The sequence below is a fragment of the Macrobrachium rosenbergii genome, chromosome 21, assembly GCF_040412425.1.
Source record: "Macrobrachium rosenbergii isolate ZJJX-2024 chromosome 21, ASM4041242v1, whole genome shotgun sequence".
In the NCBI taxonomy this organism is placed as follows: Eukaryota; Metazoa; Arthropoda; class Malacostraca; order Decapoda; family Palaemonidae; genus Macrobrachium; species Macrobrachium rosenbergii.
The window spans coordinates 15,713,808-15,737,389 of NC_089761.1; the positions used below are offsets into that span (position 1 = coordinate 15,713,808).

At 35.6% G+C, this 23,582-nt stretch overlaps 1 long non-coding RNA gene across 1 annotated transcript in view; it reads left to right on the forward strand.

Moving 5' to 3' along the window:
- The window catches only part of LOC136849705 (uncharacterized), a 626,170-nt gene that overhangs the window by 190,355 nt on the left and 412,233 nt on the right, over positions 1-23,582 (forward strand). Inside the window, exon 2 of the long non-coding RNA XR_010856389.1 lies at positions 13,553-13,647. This is a non-coding gene — a long non-coding RNA (uncharacterized lncRNA). The remainder of the gene's footprint in view (positions 1-13,552; positions 13,648-23,582) is intronic.

A 23,582-nucleotide genomic window follows, 5' to 3' on the forward strand; every position in this document is an offset into this window, starting at 1 on the left:
TTTGCGCACATTTTTCTTACAGGAATAATCGCTGTTATTGAACGTAACAAGCACAATCTGTAAACTTGAGGCTAACACCACCCTTTATGAGAAAATATGTTTATATGCATTTATATATAAATATATACACAGACACAGACACACACACACACACACATATATATATATATATATATATATATATATATATATATATATATATATATATATATATATATATATATATATACTCATACATATACTGTATATACATATGTAAACATAACATTCTACCAAAATGATGTAGAAGAGTGTAGATGTTTCCGCATGCGAAATAAAATCTGTGATAAATATTCGACATATTATATTCAACACATATAATACAACTACTATTGCACGATTAGTAATTTGGAGCTGTACAGTAAATTCGGCATTTTATTTAAGATATTAAACACTGACGTATCTTTGCTCGTTTTATTAATTGGGTTTCTGATGATGCTGCGTTGGTCAGGTATGAGATATTGTGGGATAAAAATCGCAAACTTTTTATGCAATATTATTGTGAATAAAAGATTTCATCTAATGTGAATAAGCATACACAAACACACTCACATATATATATATAGATATACATATATATATATATATATATATATATATATATATATATATATATATATATATATATACATAGATATATGTATGTATATCTATCTCTATCTATCTGTCTGTCTGTCTATCTATCTGAATATGTATATATACATATATATAGATTTATATATGTGTATATATATACATGTAAATAGATATACATATATATATATATCTTTACGAGTATCTATATATATATATATATATGTATATATATATATATGTATATATTTATATGTGTGTGTGTGTGTATGTATGTATGCATCGAGAACGGTTGTAGACTGTTTATTACAACAAAACTGACCGAAAAAGGAAAGACAACTCAGTCAGGCAAAAAAGAGAAAACCAAGAAATATTTAAGATAAAGACCGGGAATGAAATAAACTGGATACGTGAAAGTGTAAGCCGTCAGTTTTTGAACTTTTGAGTTGATTATCATTTTCACTGAATGTGTGCCTCTCCTTCTGTAGTCAGTATCCTTGATGCTATGGCAAGTATTCCTAAGTATTCCGATCCACAATCTAATAGCAAAATTTTTCCGGTTCCTCTGACAGGCAAAGTTTTATAGGAGCTCATGTCTAATATCTCATTCACGTAACGAATCTTTTAAATCAAGTTAATATATGTATGTATATATATATATATATATATATATATATATATATATATATATATATATATATATATATATTAGTTAAAGTTAAAGTCCTCCTGGGCCCCTGTAGGCTCATAGGGCAGGCGCTGATCTCCTGTTTCTTAGGCCGACAGCCTGTGGGGACAGGTCCCATATATATATATATATATATATATATATATATATATATATATAATATATATATATACATATATATATATATACACATATATATATATATATATATATATATATATATATATATATATATATATATATATATATATATATATATATATATATATATACATTTGTGTGTGTGTGTGATTGCAATGAAAACATTTTTAGTGATACAACATATATATATATATATATATATATATATATATATATATATATATATATATATATATATATATATATATATATATATATATATATATATATATATATATATATATATATATATATATATACATTTGTGTGTGTGTGTGATTGCAACGAAAACATTTTTAGTGATACAACATTATGAGTAAGGAAATAACGTTAATCCTAGAACATCATTCCCCATCCTCATACCCCCGCTTATTTTTTTTTTTAGAAATTATATTCTTCATATGCCTAAGGGGTTATAATATAGCAGAGTAATGGGTTTGACCATGCTTTGACCACCCAACACGACCTAACCACACCAAACTAGCGACGAACTGTGTTATATCTTTTGAAATGTATAATGAAAGCCTCAAGAAAAGGAAGGGAAAAACCGGCCACCCTAAATAGCGAAAATACCTCCTACTGACAGAATCCTGATGTAGCTAAATGACGTATGGCCGAGAGAAGGCACCACGCATGCGCACCACCCTGAGGCTCTCGGAATACCCTTCATAAATTTGTATGGAAATGATAAGCGAAGACACCGCGCGTATACATTATGTAACACTATGCCGATTACGTGGCATAACGTACGAGACACATTCGTCATAGGCTCTCAGGAGAAACTCGTAAATACACATAAACATGAGATCGGGAAGATAGGGTTAGGAAGATGAATCGCCAATTCGATGGCGATAAGTAAAGAGAGAAAGATATTCTTGTATAGTTGTCAGCGAGAGATGATACGGGCTTTCATTTTCTCTTGTTACAGTGATCATTAATCACAAAGAACATAGATTCTCATGGACCAGACCAATACATAACACCCATATTTGGACAAGAGCAGAGAGAGAGAGAGAGAGAGAGAGAGAGAGAGAGAGAGAGAGAGAGAGAGACCGATTACATATGATATGAAAAATACCATTTAATTCATAACTAAGGTGCATGTATTTTTTCTCCTCAAGGAAAATTTACGAATTAGAATGAAAAAAGTCTAATGTGTTTTTCCATTCCATATATTTGTCTAAAGAAAATTACTGTTATATTTCAGAGTTATCTAATTCTTTATCTGTTATCTATCTGTGTATTGGAATGCCTGCAATGAACTTAAACTTCTGTTTTTGCTCTTCGTTTGGATACACTCTCCTCTGACAGACTTGAAATTCAGAAAAAAAGTTAAGTATACCTTAATTTAACCAGACCACTGAGCTGATTAACAGCTCTCCTAGGGCTGCCCCGAACGATTAGATTTTTTTTTACGTGGCTAAGAACCAACTGGTTACCTAGCAACGGGGCCTACAGCTTATTGTGGAATCCGAACCACATTATACCGAGAAATGAATTTCTGTCACCAGAGATAAATTTCTCTAATTCTTCATTGGCCGGTCGGAGCATCGAACGCAGGCCCAGCAGAGTGCTAGCCGAGGACGATACCAACCCGTCCAATGAGGAACTTTGAAATTCAGAAAGGCTAGAAATGAAAGAGTTTACTTTTCCTGGTGTAATTCATTGTGGCTATTGAATTATATAAAACTGGTAAATATTACGACTCTATAAAGAGATAAACACTTAGCATTATTCATGGCGATGAGCGACTCATTTCAGGTGATGTGAAATGCATTTCATCTCCTTAGATGTATATGCGTAGGAGTTGATTAAATTCTTATGGGTCTCGGGTGTAATCGACTAAGCACTAGCCTTAGTCCTGCGCATAAATAGTATGGGTGCGAATTCGACCGGAAAGGATCATTTCTTAATTTAATTTCATTTCTGCTTTCAGTAATTTCAGTGGAAAGCGTATCCAAAATTTTAGGAAATACAGAATTTAACAGGATATTGTGCAGCCATTATATATATATATATATATATATATATATATATATATATATATATATATATATATATATATCACATTACCATGGGTGAAAAATAAGAGACAGGGTGTAGGTCTGACCGGTTTCGACTTTATTTCCAAGCCATTGACGAATGGCCTGGAAATAGAGTCGAAACCGGTCAGACCTACATCGTGTCTCTTATTTTTCACCTGTGGTAATGTGTGGTAAATGAATCACGTAAAAAAGTTATTATAATCTCATATATATATGTATATATATATATATATACTATATATATATATATATATATGAGTATATATATATATATATATATATATATATATATATATATATATATATATATATATATATATATATTATATATATATATATTCATACATATATATATATATATATATATATATATATATATATATATATAAAGAGCCTCGATGGCTCAGTCGGTTACAGCAGCAGCTTCGGACTTCGTAGAGGTCTGTGGCGCGGGTTCAAATCCGTAGCTTCGGACTTCGTAGAGGTCTGTGGCCCGGGTTCAAATCCGCAGCCGACTGATCAGAGAGGCAGACACTTTGCTATCCGTGTAGACATCCCGGGATTATATATGTAATCAACGGATAGGTTTGCTTAAAAAGCAAATGGATGTTACAGACTAAATACACACACAAAACAAAGCCACTACAACACCTAAAAACATAACAAACATCTCACACGTCTCGAACTCTCGCCATATCCGCGCAATAACTTCTCGCTGCTGGGAAGAAAGGACGTTGGGTCGGGTATGATACATGAAACATACGCTACCGGGGTCTAAGCGATGTCAGGCAGGGCAGCCGATCGAGACCACAGGTCTACCCAAAGCCAAATCAAAAGTCCTTCAAAAAGAAGGCATCGTGCTTACCCCATACAAAAATGGGAAAAAGCACGTTAAAAGAAGAAGAAGAAGATATATATATATATATATATATATATATATATATATATATATATATATATATATATATATATATATATATATATATATATATATATATATATATGTATACAGGCTTATGACAAATACACCTTGACATTTTTTCACAAACAAATATATATATATATATATATATATATATATATATATATATATATATATATATATATATATATATTGTCATGTGGACAATTTTACTGTTACTTGTGATAAAACTTTGTGAACACTGATGTGGAGACTCCAATGCCACTGGTCATCGTCGATGACGTCACAGTGTACTTAATGATAAAGTTACCGTCACGACAGATCGTCATCTTACATTCCAGAGAGATTCGTAAATAAATGATTGTTTCTGTCGAGGACGCGTAATCTGTTCTTTCACACGATGCTCTTGCAGAATCGACCCAATGGTCTCTGTGGCCAAATCACTGATTTGTGGAAATATTCTGTTGGGAGAGACTCGTTTTGACAAATTGGTTTTGGAAAGATGATTGGTGTGGCGACACGTTTGTTGCTTGGTCATGGCAAATGGACGAACAGTACTGGGACATCTGAATCATTTTGTCTTATGAATTTGAGATCTCTCCTTTTTTGTCTTAGTCTTAGAGAGAGAGAGAGAGAGAGAGAGAGAGAGAGAGAGAGAGAGAGAGAGAGAGAGAGAGAGGTTATTTTCTCACTTTGAATATCCGTATACACTGGCATATGAAATTTCCCTTTCTCAAACGAATATAGGTGTTACTTTGTCTTAGAGAGAGAGAGAGAGAGAGAGAGAGAGAGAGAGAGAGAGAGAGAGAGAGAGAGAGAGAGAGAGAGATTACCATTTTTTTTGTAAATCCATGTAGTCTTTGTGCATTCCAGCAATGTAATTATGGTATAATTCTGCAGCATTGATACTATCTTTCATTATCTCGGGAACTTAGCTTTTTGTGAAACTTACATTCACCTTTCTCGTCATAATTTGATGTTAAAAAAAGTGCCAGATAAAATTTCAGTTAAAAAACAATAAATTTATTTTAGGATATTGCTAACTATTTTAAATGTTATGTTCTACCACTGCAGAGGAATTGATAGGTTTGTATACTGGGGTCAAGTGATTTATTGTCCATTCTCATTGGGCAGAATATATACAATTTTAACAAATATTCTGGTTTGTTTGAACGCTGTTACTATTTCAAGTGTTAATAATGTTTAACAGATTCCAATAATCTGGTTTAGCGGGATGATCGATTTAAATGACTTTTTTTTCTTTGGCCATAGATTCATGGTACCGTGTTTGACTAAGTTTTCTCTTTTTTTTCCGTTGACGTTCCTCGCTCATAGGATTGTTGGTACGAATGTTTTGTTTTCGTAATCTGGCGTTACAATAGCTATGATCATCGACACCGAGGGTTGTACGCTATTAAGAGTGGAAAGGTGATTCTCAGGTCAGCAAATCTAAGGCTCCGTTCGATCTTAAACTCCGTAACGTGGACCAATATTTGTCATGTCTGACTTCAACATTCCATTAGTATATCGAAGCGCTCCTTCTTGGCCCAGTGAAGGGAGCTGGCATCATTCAACAAAATACGACTAAGGCTGATTGATTACAGTTGCTAAAATTGGCGTCAGAACATACGACTAAGACATTTGGACTTGCACAAGTCTCACGATTCATAAATCATCTGACATTTCGATTTGCAGAGACTGGGAAAAGGCCACTTCTGTGATTGGAATCACTCGCGCATCTTCCGAAGGCGCAAATTATCTGGAAATTCGCACCTCATAAATTCAGCTTATCAGATCATCGTATATTTTGGGTCGGAAATGCGATATTAGGAAATTGGCATAACATTGATGTATTGGTAAAAATTGCTACACGGCATGGAAATCTATAATGACGAAGGAATCTTTGTTTCACACACCTACACTCGCCTGGTTTTGCATGAAATATGCGCGCGCAGGAATGTATATACGCAAGCCATTAAAGCTTGGATACATAAGTGATCACTGGACCCTGAATGATATTTGATATGGTTTTTTTTTTTACTCAGATTGCAATTTAATCGAAACAGATTCTAAGAGAGTTCACAGTACTGAATTATTCACTGCATTTACGCCTTCACAGACACCATTTTTAAAATTGATTAATATATGCAAGGGTTACATTTTTTCTCAGTTGTTATGGTTTTAGTTTCAATTCCTTGTGCATTTTCATATCTCCAGTTTCCTTATTGTTCATCTCTCTCTCTCTCTCTCTCTCTCTCTCTCTCTCTCTCTCTCTCTCTCTCTCTCTCTCTCTGTCCACTGACAATTCAATAAGAGGGTGGAGCACCTTCCCGGTTCCTCGTAAATAACATTAGTTTCTCTTCAGAATTCAGCGCGTTGTTGAAAGCTGGTAATTGTTGTGTTCTTCCATATCGATGTGTAAATTCTCAGGCTTGGCGCGTTGAGCTGAACTAGCAATTTTTGAAGTATCAATTGACTTTCTATTCTTTTTGCTTTTGGTTTCTGCTCTCTTAATATGTATATATATGTATATATACTGTATATATATATATATGTATACATATATATATATATATATATATATATATATATATATATATATATATATATATATATATATATACAGTATATATAAATATAAATGGATGTATGTATATATGTACGTGTGGGTATGTTCCAGCATAACTCTGAAAGGCATTGAGCAATTTCAACCAAACTTGGCAAACATATGAGTTTCTATCTGGAAAAGAATAGTGTGGGGGTAAGGCATCACTAGCTCTAAAGGGCACCAAAGGGAGGGGGGGTGATAAGGGGTTCCCTGAAACAGGGCTGGTTCTACCCGTACTTAGTAACTAAATGAACTCTACAGGTTTAGCTCACCTCATATCGGTATACATATGATTTACTATCTGGAAAAGAATACTGTGGGAGGTAACATATCACTGGTACCAAAGGGGGTGAGGGTGGGAACGGGGTGACACGTAAAAATAACCAAAAACGGCAGATAATAGTGTCTAATCCATAGTTTTTGAGGTCGCTGAGATGAATAGTGACACTCCCAATGCCCTTTAAGTCCAAGTTCAGCCCTGATAGGAAGGGGGGTGGTGAGAAGGGGTGAAAAATAAAATGATAAAAGTAGAAGGTGTTAGTGTCTAATAGATAGTTTTTGAGGTTGCTGAGATGAATAGTGATACTCCTGATGCCATTTAAAGTCCAATTCAGCCCCGATAGGAATGGGGGTGAGAAGGGGTGAAATATAAAATGTCAAAAATATTGGGCATTGTAACTGAAGCAACTATCTTAACAGGAGAGAGAGAGAGAGAGAGAGAGAGAGAGAGAGAGAGAGAGAGAGAGAGAGAGAGAGAGAGAAAGAGAGAGAGAGAGTTTATTGGTTGTCATTCAGAGTTTTCCCAGGCAGTGCCGGGTTGGTCAGCTGATATATATATATATATATATATATATATATATATATATATATATATATATATATATATATATATATATATATATATATATATATATATATATATATATATATACATACTTACATGCATACATTCACGTAAAACTGCGTATATACAAGATAGGTCTGAGATGAAAGTCACGATGCTATTTTCTTTACGTAAGAGAGCTGCATTCTTTCAGTTTTTTTCTTATTTTTTTTAATTTTTTTTTGTTTCCCGAAGGCGTGACCACAGCACCTCCGGGTACTGATGTATATTTCTCTCCATATTTTTTGTAGGGTTCGACGCCTCAAGGGCGTGGCCAGCATCCGTTTAATGTGTATATTTGTCGTAAATACTTAGGTGTTGGTTTTGAAAATGCTCGTGAGTTATAAAGGCTTCTTGCGACCCAACAAGAGAAGTTTTATTTTTGGGGTGTCTCTGTTAATATCTGTTGCTACCTCCTACATTTTCGAATTTTCTTTTACCTTGTGCATTGCGAGATTTCTTGTAACGCAACAAAAGAAAGGTTTTTTGTGTCTTCGATTATATCTGTGGATATCTTTACGTTCGGGAATATTGGAGCTATATTTATTTATAACATGCTTTGCTTTTGTTCAAATTGGAGGTGAGAGGCACGAGGTCTAGATCGTTGTCGAATTCCTCCAATAAGCAGTATGATTTTCAAATATATTTTTTTCTTTTCAGTACATGAAATTATTCTGGAGAGTTCTGGAATCAAGGCAGGGAAAGGCCAGTTTCGGTTAGGGTAGGAGAACCTATCATTTATTACTCCAGTTGGTCGTTATCAAGGTAAAGTGAATTCGATTCAGATGGCTATTTTGTGATATGAAATTCGCATTGTTGTTTGAAGGAAACATAATCATGAGTAGTAATATGAATCTTTTACAAAAAATGTTTGTATTTCATCAGATCTTAAGAGTCTGCGAATGCCAGTTCCTTGTATTTCTTTTTCTGGATGAAAACTTACAATAATCAGATGAAAATGAACCGAAGTTCTTCAACCCAAATAAAGATGAAACGTAAATATTTGCCTTCCCCGTTGGGAGGCAGTGACGTCAGTGCATCTCATGCGGTGCGCTGTAGGCTTTTCTTGAAGTTCTTTGCAGCGTCCCTTCGGCCCCTAGCTGCAACCCCTTTCATTTCTTTTACTGTACCTCCGTTCATATTCTCTTTGTTCCATCTTACTTTCCAGCCTCTCCAAACAATTTTTTAACAGTGCAGCTGCGAGGTTTTCTTCCTGTTACACCTTTCAAGCTTTTTTTTGTTAATTTCCATTTCAGCGTTGAATGACCTCATAAGTCCCAGTGCTTGGCCTTTGGCTTAAATTCTATATTCTGTTCTAAACGTTTGCCTTTGAAAGGAGGCCCACCTTTAGCTTTGTGTTGACTCAGCATTGTCAGCATTAAAAAGACAAGAGAATACGATAGAAGTTTTCAGTGTTTGTGGAAGATAGGCTTATCTTCAGCTCTATCGGCAATGTGAAGTCAGTGTTTGTAAATGAAAAAGTAATAAAATAGTTTAATGCTTATGGCAAATAGGCCTAGCTTCAGCTGCTCAATAAGGCACCTAAAACCAATGGAAATTGGTTCATCCTCAACAGAAATAGTGTGGAAAATAGGAAGTTCTCTTTTGAGAACTGAAACGATGGATCACCTCAGTTAAAATACTTTCGCAGACCTGAAAAAAGAAAAAAAAAACGCGTTCACGCTTTTTTCAGAAAGCACAATAAAAGGAACAAGCACCGAGTTATGCCGAGAATAATTAGAATGCTTTCCTCGCATGCGTTGGTGTTTTCAACGCTTTCTCTGGAGTGCACGACTTATCTTTGCGTTGCATGTCAAGACTTAAAAAAATACGCGTGAAAACTTCTTAAGCTTCTGAAGTTGTGGTTTGGCATGTCATCTCAAATGGCATACACACACACACACACGAAAGTTAGAGCACGAACATAAATCCCTGATTTTTATTGAAGAGTCGGAGCATGCGCAGATATGTACAGAAACGCATTTGCGAATGCGCGCTTGCATGCTCAAGAAGCTTTCATTCATGCATGGAGAAGACGACGTCGCAAAAAGATTTTTATTGGGATCCTTGCATGCATAGACAAGCGCTGGCACATGCACGCGTGTTTGAGAAGATTGCATGCATGTGTAAGGCATAAAACTAAATCAATAGATTTGAGCGGCTCAAACAATACCGGTGACTGAATGATTTACATTTATCATGAAAGTTAATTGACAGCAAAGTAAAGGTTGGTGTAATGCTCTTACTGAATGAATGTTGTAGTTTTTATTATTTAGTGCGTTTTGCTGAGTAATGTTACTCATATAATTTTGTGCTTTGCATTAAAGTGATTTTCTATATAAAGAGCAAATTATTATTATTTTGCCCTTAAACAATTTGATATTGTCAATACAATTGTTTGAAGGTCGTATTATTTGAATGTATTAATTGAATGCTTAGTTCATTGCTAAGTAAAGATTTTCGTAAATTTTTTTAGCATGAACAAAATTAACGAGCAGCAGTGACCTGAAAATTGCACGATTAATTGAACGTTTTATTTATTTATTTAGTTTCTTTGCATTTTAATAACTCAAGCTCACAGCAATACTGCCATTTTCATTCCATTTGAGGAACTGGATGGACATTCTTTTGAATGCAACTACGCTTTCGCTTAAATGAGAGATACTGTCTGGGAATTATAGAAATTTTTCAGAAACATAAAGTTAATTATATTCAGCTATACCCCAAAGGCATGATTGCCTTTGCTTCCCAAGTTATTCGATATTTAAAGAGTTAGAATGTCAAAATGAGTTTTTTGAATGCGAACGTTCACAAAATTAAATATTTCAGGCCAGAGACGTTTTACGAACTGACAGGTAATTGCAGATGGAGTTGATGGCTAATTATTACAAGTATATATATATATATATATATATATATATATATATATATATATATATATATATATATATATATATATATATATATATAGATGCGTGAGTCTGTCCATTCGTTGTAATTACATGAGATATTTTAGACTGAATTCTATTTTGGCAATCTTCTCCCCTCTAAGAAGAAACCCTATCTTCCCATAACTGTGTTCCTTTCAGAGAATTTCTGTAACTTCAGAGTAAGCTAAAACTTACGTGCTTCAAGAAATTCTTATTACACATAAACTGTGCTACGGTGTAAGGAATGAAAAGGCTGTGGCTGTGGGATCTTCCGTTTCATTGTCAAGAAATTTAAGGCATTCTGATTGTTGTCATTATTTGAATTTCCGTTCTGGAGAAAGGATCGCGCAGTGAGTGGCCTAAGGGTTGGTTTTGAAGGGGTGGGGTGGTGGTTGGAGTTGGTGGCTGGGTGGGGGTAGGGACCACAGACGTATCTAGAGGAAGGAAAATGTTATCTTACTTTTCAGGGTTACAACTAGACAGATCCTCCTTTTGTCTCGTTTGCGGGGAAAGGTCACTGAAGGTCAAGTTGTTCACGTCTGTTCTCTGTATTAGGCGACCCGAGAACAATGGGCCAAACTGTACGGGTTATCGACCGATGTACTTTTTTTTTCCCTCTTTCTCTCTCCCTCAGTCTTACAATTTATTCCTGTGGTTTTTTTTTACGTTGCTTATGCTGTTCATATTTGTTTGTTGGTATGGTTCTATTATAATATTTTTATGGATAAACTTGTTTTGGCATCTGGCCGATAGAGGGCACTCTTGTGCCCGTAATCATGGTTGAAACGTTTGTCGTCCTTGTTTTGCTTATATTCAGTATACTTCCGACGTAGGTAAAACGAGAAGTGTGCTTCTTGGATTGGTTAGTGTAACAAGCACCTCTGGATTTACCATCTGCAAATTGTAACCGCTTGGTAAGACTCTTTATAATTATTCCATATCAGTCTGTTATATGTTATTTTATCGTTCTTGTCATTTACAAGTACTTTTGGTTATGTTGATTTGTGATTCGTTGAGAAATGCCGTCGGCTGCATTTGCCTCTGTAATTGCGTCTGTGTATTGTGGGTATAACGTGTTCATTTCCTTATTGAGTTGAAAAATATTTCTCTTATTTAATCCTATCATTAAATTTAGTAATACTCGATCTGTTTAGGTTAAGGAAAAGAATGGTGTTAAGATTAACCTTTCATCGTGTATTACACTGACCTAGTACTAGTGTTTTGCCCATTAAGAAAGAGGTCCTTGCCTAACAGAATGTATGCTGTAAAGTCTGATCACTTTGCTTTTGTTGCGATTTTGAGAGGAACAGACCACTCCTGGCTTATACATATTAAGACGGTAACTCTGAGTACTGTGTCACTTTAATAGTTTGCTACTTCAATATAAATAAATTAACAGTAACACTTCAGCATTCATCTCCCTTTATCACTCGAAATGATTTTTGTGATATCAGAACGGGTCCGGTCTATTGGCAGAATTACGGATTCTCTCTCTCTCTCTCTCTCTCTCTCTCTCTCTCTCTCTCTCTCTCTCTCTCGACATCGTTCACGCATCTTATTAAAGGTAAATTCACTCTTGGTTATTTGGTCATTGATGACTTAGTAAGGTACTGAGATCAAAACGCATTTATATTATAATGATCAGCATAGTTTTGTCTCCACACTAAAGGATCTCACTAATTAGCGGAGTAGTTACAAATATAGAAAATGAGCTTTAATAACTCAGTATCTGTGTCATAAATCCATTAATTTTTCTTATTTAATGGAAATATATTGATCTTTGATTAACCCAGTACACCAGTTTTAGTAAGGTTTAGTAAATAAGCATTTTCGATAAATGCATAATGTATTTGAAAATTATATATTCATACCCACACATAATATACTGTATATATATGCGTGTATATGTATATATATATATTTACATGTATATAAATAATTATATATTATATATTACATATATGCACATATATCTACATATATAATGTATATGTCTGTGGGTGTTTGTATACAGCGTTATATAAGAAATGTGCAACATTGGTAAGACTTGTCAAATATTAGTTTTTTGTGGAATGATGCATATTGTTAATGTAAGTTCATAAATGTTATGTATATAAAATGTATATAAAATATATATATATATATATATAAATTGTATATAAAATATATATATATATATATATATATATATATATAAAATATATATATATATATACATACTGTATATATATATATATATATATATATATATATATATATATATATATATATAAATATATAATTAGACAGGATGGTACCTATCAACTTTCAAGGACTTTGTATCCTCTTTGTATGATAGCCGACGATGGGGACAGAAGGTCCTTTAAAGCTTGTAACTTTAGATACCATATTGTTCAAATGAGGTCCTGTTGTTAACTGTATCAATGTATAGAACAAATGTCCATGTTGTCAAGTTTAATATATGTATAGTTATAATATATATATATATATATATATATATATATATATATATATTATATATATTACACACACACACACACACACACACACACACACACATATATATATATATATATATATATATATATATATATATATATATATATATATATATATATATATATATATATATATAATCTCAAAAGAGAAGGGGGTGATGTAATGATAAATCTCATCTCTTCCAGAATTCCGGTAACAGCGCCCAGCCATCGTCACTACTCATCCGAGGAGAATGTGTTTACGGCCAAAGAAAGCGAGTGCGCATGCGTGCCTCTGCGCGGTAAGTGTGATGAAACGGTCAGTTTTGTAACGAAAGCGATATGCACGTAAGGTCACACAGTCGCTCTTTTAAGGAGGTCTGTACACAGGCGCTCATTCAAGCGTCGTTACTTTCACCTGCAGATTATCAGTTAAGAGGGAAACTGAATGCCGTGGTGATTGTAGTAAACACGAAGTATGCACTTGGAGGCAATATCTGGATGGAAATATATTACGAAATCGTTGCCCCTCTCTCTCTGTCTGTCTGTCTCTCTCTCTCTCTCCATCCTCGTCACTGTCTGACAACCTTCCTGACTGTCTGTAGTTTGTTTAATTGATGTGTTTTTGTGAATTGACGTTGCGGAAAATATGGCAGTTGATCAGCCTTGATTGCCATATTCATTGCGATTTCAGTTCACAGAAACATATCAGTAAATACATGCAACAGACAGAGAATGAGGACCTTACACACAGACGAAGAGAGAGAGAGAGAGAGAGAGAGAGAGAGAGAGAGAGAGAGAGAGAGAGAGAGAGAGAGAGAATTCGTAATACATTTCCATTCAGATATTGTACCATATACTTTTTTCCCTTTCTCTGCAAATTTCTGAGAAGAAGATTGTCAGCCCCAAGGTCTATAGAGTGTATCTCTATAGACCTTGGTCAGCCCCATGCCCTTTTCAAGATCCCAGCTGACGTTTGTACTCATTCTCACCTATGTCGACCCAGGTGTCGGGTACTCTATTAATCCTGGTGTCGACCGGTGGTGGGTAAAGTGGGATTAACCTAGAACATGACGAAGGGGTGTTCGGTGGCTATGGTTCGGCGCTCTACCACTGACCCAGGATCTTGCACTGACCTACTCTCTCTCTCTCTCTCTCTCTCTCTCTCTCTCTCTCTCTCTCTCTCTGTTATTCCCTTTTCTGAAAAATCATTCTGCCTATGTGTTGAATTTGGGAGAAATGGTGTGTATAGGTGGACTTACAGATGGTACATATAAATGTATGTTATGTATACTAAGATTTATCACGTTTGAATGAATTTGATATCAACAATGGTTTGAATGAAAATGAGGTAATGTGATTATTGATAATTTAGGCTTATGGTTTGATGCACCATTCATTAAAGTGGAAGGGCTTTTTATATTTTTTTTATACAAAAATAAAATCGGCTTCATCGCTTATCCGATTTCTTTTTCAAGGTTCGAGTCCAGTAATCCGGATTCCCTTTCCCGTCCCAGCTTCCTCGTTCATCCGACCAAACTTCCTTCCCCTCGCATTAAGGAGGATGATTCATAACCAGTTTCTTTTCATACGCTTTTATCTAGCTCGCTTTTTTGTCTGTCTGTCTGGGTCAAATCTTGTGACTCAATTTTCGACCTGCTCCCTTCGTCCGATTGACTTGAAATTTTGCTTGGTTACTCAATCCGGGTGACAGTACAACCTTATATGATCAGTAGGTCAGTACTTTTTAGTGTATTTTAATAAAAGCGTGTTTAAAAATTTTTTTTATATTCTTTTTTCTATTCCATTGGCAACCAGTTACAGATAGCAAGAGCTCGTGCGAGCTCTAGGTTGTCTTATGCTGAGGTTAAAGGAATGCATGAATCCTCATTGAATTTTTTGTGAATTCGACTGTCGATTTCAAATGAATATTGAGTGAAGGAGATGGCGCAGTTTATATTTACCATGTAAATAAGCCGGAACGATCTAAGTTTATTTGCTTCATGGGAGAAAATATGAACAATGATTAATGTGATGGAAATGGCATACCCAGTTGCAAGTGATCAATTGCAGGCTTATAAGGAACACGTTAGACAATTAGAAGATCATGCTCGCATTTCCTTTAAGGTCTGAGTCTGCATTTATTTAACTTATTGAAACGGTTGCTTATATTTTTTAGCTTATGGATGAACGTTTGTATAATCATTAATTATAATTTCTTTGCTGGTCACTTACATATATACATATATATACAGTATATATGTATATTATATATATGTACATTATATATATTTATATATATGTATATTATATATATATATTATTTGTGTGTGTCTGTATGCGCGGCATGGCTCAGTGGTGCAACTGTCGGTTAACACAGGCTGGTTCGTGGTTTGTTTCAGGTTCATCCCTAAAGCTTCACAAAAAAAAAAAAAAAAAAAAACTGGAAGGCTGGCTCTTGTTGACACCACCCTCTCCTAGGTGGACAAGGTGTATGATGAAAAACTATGTGGGAATGAGAACTTCTTCTTTCGACCCTATTAGTCCCACTGTATAGAAGGGTCAGCTGCTCGAGTTAACTCTCCATCTTTTTCTATTCCTTGCATCTTCTTCCCCCAGGCCCACCTCACCCATATCCCTCCTCACCACATCCATCCATCTGATTCGCTGACGCACCACACTCCTCTCCTACTCCCCACCACTGGCATGTTCTTAGCTCTCTTGATTGGTTCCACCTCTTCTCTTCTTATTACATGGCCACAGTATCTCAAACGAGCTTCCCTAGCCTTCTCCTTTACATTACATATACCACACATTCTTCTTATATCTTGACTCTCCTTCCTTTCCAGTAGTGATATTCTAGCAATCCATCTCACCATCCTTTTCTCGGTTCTTTCCAAAGTCCCTCCTCTTTCCTCTTCTCCATATAATAGTACGGAACTGATAACTATCTTATATATCTTCATTTTGCGCCTTAATGGCAAATTCTTGTCTAAAACAACTACAGTTACTTCTCTGTGTTTTCGTCACGCTTCTTTCACTCTCTGTCTGACTGCTTTCTCAGTACCTCTCTCCTCTGTTATTATTGATCCCAAGGAGTTAAACTCACTGTTCTGTTTTGGCACTGTACCATCTTCCACTTGAATGTTTACTTCTTCATGGTCTTCTTTACTACTAATCATTAGCTCTGTCTTTCCAATCTTCACTTTCAATCCTTTCTTTCCTAGGGCTCCTTTCCATGCTAAAAACCTTTCTTGCAGTTCTTCTGTGTCTACTATAATGACTAAATCACCAGCAAACATCAGTTCCCACAGTTCTTCGTTGTCCGTAATTCTGATGTCAAAAGTGTCTATAACGACGAGAAACAAGAATGGACTCAGAGCTGATCCCTGATGGGGGCCAACCTCCACAGGGAATGCCTCACTCTCCCCATATTTTGTCTGTACACTGGTTCATGTCCCCTCATACATCATCTTCATTAACTTTACCAACTTCTCTGGTACTACTCTCTTTCTCAAACACCAATAAAGTACTCTTCTTGGTACCCTGTCATACGCCTTTTCAAGATCCACAAAACACATGTAAACTTTCCTGTTTCCTTCTAAATACTTCTCTTGGAATTGTCTTACTATAAAAATAGCATCCACTGTGCTCCTTCCTTTCATAAACCCAAACTGCTGCTGATGCGTATGTGGGAATGAGAGCATCAGTGCTGAAATCCTTAACACTATTCTTTATTATTATTAGTAACGTACTGGGACTTCTCTGTCATCAGGCTAAGACATAGGAAAATATGCAAATAGTAAATAATCGTACTAATAACTAGAACTTTCTTATGTCAGATATACAAATACAATGCTATGTGAAAGGCGTAATATGTGACACGGATCATATATTTACAGTACCAGAATATATTTAACTAATACAAAAAGTAAATATAAAGAAATGTAAAGGAAACTATACAATGATCCAAAATATCTGTTAACACTTGAAGTAGGTACCATGCTGTTTAATGAATAGCTGAATAGGCAGTATATTACCGTTAAGTTCTGGCTTCATTTTTCTGTTACAAAGAGGTTATGTAATAAGAAGGTACAGTTTGTCTGTTGCTTTACAGAGTATTTTGAAGTCTTGCTGTGTGCAAGAGTAATCTATAATTGCTGAATGTGATGCTTTCGAAAGTGGAAGCCGTGTTCTGATGCTGTTATTCATGTGTTCAGAAACTGTGTAGAAACCAATTGTTGCAGCTATCAGTATGCCTAGTGGGCTGACAGCCTCCTGAGAAATACTCCCGTAGGGGGTTAGTGCACCCACGCGGTGCACTGTAGGCGTTACTTAAGGTTCTTTGCAGCTTCCCCTTGGCCCCTAGCTGCGGCCTTTAATTCCTTTTACTGTACCCCCGTTCATATTCTCTTTCTTCCATCTGACTTTCCACCTTCTCTTAAAAATTATTTCATAGTGCAACTGTGAGGTCTTCCTCCTGTTCACACATTTAAAACCAATTTCCGTTTCGGAACTGAAAGACCTCACAGGTCCCAGTCCTTGGCCTCCATTCCAATTCCAGTCCCGAGTAATACCCCAAGATAACTGGATTTATCTTCTTCAGTTTCTATCAATATTCATCAAGTTGCATGCAGACTGCAATGATAACTAGGTAATTGAGACACCCATCCTGCGTTTGCTTTTTAATGTTATTACAAATCAAAATTCAAATCGAAGCACGTTATTTCCATTTTATAATGGTTATTACACATAAAAATACAAAATACAAAAGCATCATTTGTAATCCCGGGTTAATTTACGCAATTAGATTTAAAAGAAAATGATTTTAGGAAACTTACGTTGCCGGAGACATCTCCGTCAGCCATTAGTCTTTCGACAGTGATAGGTCCCTTGTTAGTGATTGGTGCGGATTGGAGATTTATTGAATTGGGGTTTAATGAGGCTTAATTGGCTCTCGTGTTTATTAGGCACCATTCTGTGTCGATATGAGAGGCCTCTCTCTCTCTCTCTCTCTCTCTCTCTCTCTATATATATATATATATATATATATATATATATATATATATATATATATATATATATATATGTATATATGTATATATATGTATATATGTACATACATATATATATATATATATATATATATATATATATATATATATATATATATATATCTTGGTTAATTACTGCACAATTTTTGTGTCTTTATTTTCTTTTGTTCGTTTATTTTCCTTCTCGTCTCATTCACATCGCATCTTTGAAACCCCCCCTTTTCTATCCTATTTTCATATCTTTCTCATACCTTCACTTTCCTACTGCTTCTCACTTTTCGTGTCTTTCCTGTTCCATATCCATCAAGATATCTTGTGTGAAGCTTTCGTCCGTTAAATTTACATAATCTTATTATCTTTGTGGGTGTCTCCTGTGTTTTATCTTTTCTTAAATAGTTTTTTCTCTGTTCACACCCCGTCTCTCTTGCATCTTCTTTGTTACGTGTTTGCTTATTTCCATTTTCAGCAAGCGTTTGCTTTCGACTTTTTCTCTCTTGTAATTATGCTTTGTTATAGAACTTTCTCTTTTTTTATAAATGGTGTATGCTTGTGTATTTTTTGCTTTGCGTGTGCGTGTCAGTGAGAGAGAGAGAGAGAGAGAGAGAGAGAGAGAGAGAGAGAGAGAGAGAGTTTTGCAAAACGATATTATATCACCTACTGGTTAAAGAGAAGGGGACGTGGTTTTGTTAAGAATGCTACATAAATATTAGAGAGAGAGAGAGAGAGAGAGAGAGAGAGAGAGAGAGAGAGAGAGAGAGAGAGAGAGAGAGAGAGAGAGCGCGCGATTTAATTGAATATTTTGATACTGTGGCTGATAGCCAAAAGAGTTTATTGATTTACAAGAAAGATTCGGACCCAGAGTTAACATTTGATCTGTGAAATGACATATGAGAGTCGTTGTCTCTCTCTCTCTCTCTCTCTCTCTCTCTCTCTCTCTCTCTCTCTCTCTCTCTCTCTACCCTTGTTGTCGTTTCTTCGAATAAAAAAAGTATGATTTATTTAAAATTAAATCTAATATATTAATTTTGACAATATATTTGAAGTCCATTACACTTTTATTATTATTATTATTATTATTATTATTATTATTATTATTATTATTATTATTATTATTATTATTATTATTATTATTACATAAGCTTCCACAGACTATATTGCTCAGTTATGTTGAAAAGACGAAAATTGTAAAGGATGGAGGAACAGAAATGACTATACATAACATACGGTATAACAAATCAGAAAACTAGATATAATAACAAATGACAGCTAAAAACTAAATGTAAAATTAAAATCTAAATAAATATCGCTCAAAGCTAAATAATAGAGTGCAAGAATGTCAACCCAAAGATTGTGGAAGACCATGGTATAAAGGTTATGACATTACCCAAATTTTTAGAGCATTGGTTATAAGGTTACGAAATGTTTCTGACATCAAAACATAATTGAAAGAAGGGAATGTTGAGTTCTTCAGCTGTCTTGATTCAGAAAAGAATATCCCCTAACCTATGTAATGTTTGAACCTTATTCGCTTCTAGATTATACAAACTACAGATCATCATCGCCTCCAACTCCGTGCGTCGAAAAGGGCGTCTTTAAAACTCCATCACTCATGTCTTTCCTATGCTTTATATTTTAATGAGTCTCCACTCTTCTCCAGTCTCCCGTTCTCCTTCAAGTAGGTTGGGTCTTCCTCTCCAGACTTAAAATCTCCCAGGGTGATGCGAAGGACATATCCAAGCCTTCTCCATCTTCCTTTCATTGTCTCATTTATATATGGAGCTTTCAGTTTCCCTTATGGTAGTGTTTTTAACTCTATCCTGTCAACTTACTCCAAATATTCTTCTTAAAGCTTCATTCTCTGATGAACAAAACCTTTTAGAAACAGTTTTATTATCATACAAGTAGGCGTCCGTATGGCAATGCAGACAGGTCGTACTAGACTAACGTACTATCTTATTTTCGTATGTTAATTCAGTCTTATTTGATCTCCTAATCCTATTCAGTCTGCTCTTGTTTGACTTACCATTTTAGTCTCATCAAGTTCCAGCTCAAGAGAACCTGTATTGGATATCATTGTTCCCAAATATTTGGAAGACTCGACCTCATCAATCCTTTCTCCTTCAAGTGTTACCCCATCCTTTTGTGCATACTCTGTCCTCACTATTTCTGTTTTCCTTAGGTTTATCTTAGGTCTCCGTTCTCTAGATGGATGATGTGCATTCTGTTAAGCAAGATTTGAAAATCTTGTGGTGTTTTGCTGAAGAAGACACCATCGTCTGCATATCCTGTCAACTTTCTAGTGTCACTCAAATCTGAACCCTCGCTTCTATCTCCAACATCTGTTTTCATTCTTAGATCTTCGAGATGGGCAAACAGCAGAGGTGGTATAACAATACCAAGGAGCATCCCACCAGTTGCTGCATATTCAACTGACGAGACTCCATCAACGTTATCTTTGTATCTGCTCTGTTTATGGGTAATTTCAGATAGCTTGACATATTTAACCCCCGTAGGGGGTAGAGCTTTACATATTTAATTCCCGTAGGGGGTTAGTGCCGTCAGTGCACCTCATGCAGTGCAGTAAATGGACGTACAACTGTGTGTCTTCTCAATCAGCATTTATTTTTTCATTATCGGTATCCCCGTAGGGGGCTAATGCCGTCAGTGCACCTCATGCGGTGCTCTATAGGCATTACTTAAGGTTCTTTGCAGCGTGCCTTCGGCCCCTAGCTGCAACCCCTTTCGTTCCTTTTACTGTACCTCCATTCATATTCTCTTTCTTCCATCTTACTTTCAACCCTCTCCTAACAATTCATTCATAGTGCAACTGCGAGGTTTTCCTCTTGTTACACCTTTCAAACCTTTTGCTGTCAATTTCAGTTTCGGCGCAGAATAGCTTCCATAGGTCCCAGTGCTTGGCCTTTGGCCTAAATTCTGCTTTCAGTTCAATTCACTCATATTTAACCGGAACGCCATAGTGACGTAAGACTTGACTCAATATCGGTGTTTGGACACTATTATGCGCCTTATCGTAATTAACAAAAACGATCAAAGAAGGATTTTTAAATTCCTTGCACGGCTGCCCAGTATTTCTTAACACAAATGTTTAATATTGATCAGTACAGCGCCTGCCTTTTCTGAAACCGGTTTCTGCATTTCTAAGCATTTTTCAGTCTCTGTTTCCAGCCTATTGAGAATAAGCATACAGAATATTATATCACAACCGATATAAGTGCAATGCCTCTTTAGTGACTGTTTTTAAGTTCTTCATTGGAGGGATGGGTAGAGCTTTCGGCTAGCACGCTGTTGGCCCAGCGTTCGACTCTCCGAGCGGCCAATGAAGAATTAGAAGAATTTATTTCTGGTGATAGAAATTCATTTCTCGTCATAATGTGGTTCGGATTCCACAATAAGCTGTAGGTCCCGTTGCTAGGTAACCAGTTGGTTCTTAGCCGCATAAAATAAATCTAATCCTTCGGGCCAGCTCTAGGAGAGCTGTTAACCAGCTCAGTGGTCTGGTTAAACTAAGATATACTTCTTAGTGACTGTATTCAGTCAGGTCACTTTTACTTGCTATAAAGCTTTGCCGTGGCGAGCTTATCTCAAACATCAGGCTCTGTTTCATTCTGTTACTTCTTTCAAATGAACACCAAATTCTTTGAGAGCCTGAATTTCAAGTCAATGGTCTCTGTGAGTTTGTCTCATAAGAATAGGGTTCATCTTATAATAAATAATAATAATTCAGTGTTCTGCAGAAGTCTAGTACTATTCGAGATGTCATTTGATTTTCAGCTAAAATAATTTTTGGCATTGATTTCATCATAGCCCGGTGCTTCCCTCTATTTCGTGTAAGTTTTGTTTATAACAGATTCCACTTTTTCGTGAACTCTTTTATAATTTCATTGGGGTATTCGGATTCTGGTACATCAGTTAAATTATCCCCGTCATGTCTAATATCCATGACCTCACAAAAATGTACTGCTAAGCGTGGTCTTCCTTCTTCTTTGGATGTTATTCTTTTGACAAGAATTTTCTATTTTGTTTTTTTTTATCACCCATAAATATTTCATTAATAAATCTGTCAGTTACCATAGAGCCAAAGCCACTTCCTGGATACAGTGCTTTGCCAGTATCATCCGCCATTTTCTCAGAAACTCATTTATCTCGCGTAAGTTTCGCTTAACTTTGTTATCTACGCTTCAGTACTTGGCGTATTGTTTGGTATTGCTTCCCCGGTCATCTGATAGTCAAGGTTTCTGTACTGTCAGCCTATATCCCAGTACGTCCTTTCCATTAAATTTATATACACTCTTAATGTTAACCCAGTTCTCAGTATTTTTTCGGCTGGTGCCCGGACACGGGTTCTGGAAATGAAAATCTGTTTCGAAATTCAGCTTGCTAAAGCCTCCCATGTTTATCTTCAAGAAGACTTACAGGTATAAAGAAAGATACAGAAATATTCTTTGATTAAAATTACTGCCCAATATTTTCATAACCGCCATTAACGCAACATAGCTGCCACAAAGACACTCCACGACATTTGACCGATGTTTCCCTTGCGGCCTCATTACCGCATCATACCTGCGGAAAACCACCAATTTATGAACGTCAGCGGGACATTTTGTAAGAGACCGGGTGTCTGTATGGTTGAGTGGGAGGTGGAAGGGGTCCCCTCGATGCTCCAGTCTCGTAATTGATCATAAAATCAATTCTCCGTGTTAGAAGGTTACCCAATAACTCATCTCAACATGTGACTCTTTGAGGTAGGTGTTTAATAACCGTTTTTTCCTCCCTTCGCTGATCTTAATGACTCTTAATGATGATAAGTATATGTTGCCATTTTTATTTTTCCCCAAGGTTGTTGGCAATGCAATTTAATTCGTAACGTTACTAATGTCTTTGGGGTGGCCGTTATTTACAAGGCATGAACAACGTTGTCACGTTCGTCCTTGGCGTAATGTATCGATGAGTGTATACGCGTTGTAAGAATGACCGTAATTCTTGAAGACTAGAATATTATTTTTACTACAGAGTGGCATTAGTTTTTTTATGGATGAATTGATGTTGACTGAGCACCATTGATAATTGTTATTGTGACTGGCTTTGCAGATATTGGAGAAAGAAAGAAGGACGATTCTTCTGCGTATTCTTCTTCTTTTCTTCTTCTTATTATTACTTGATTT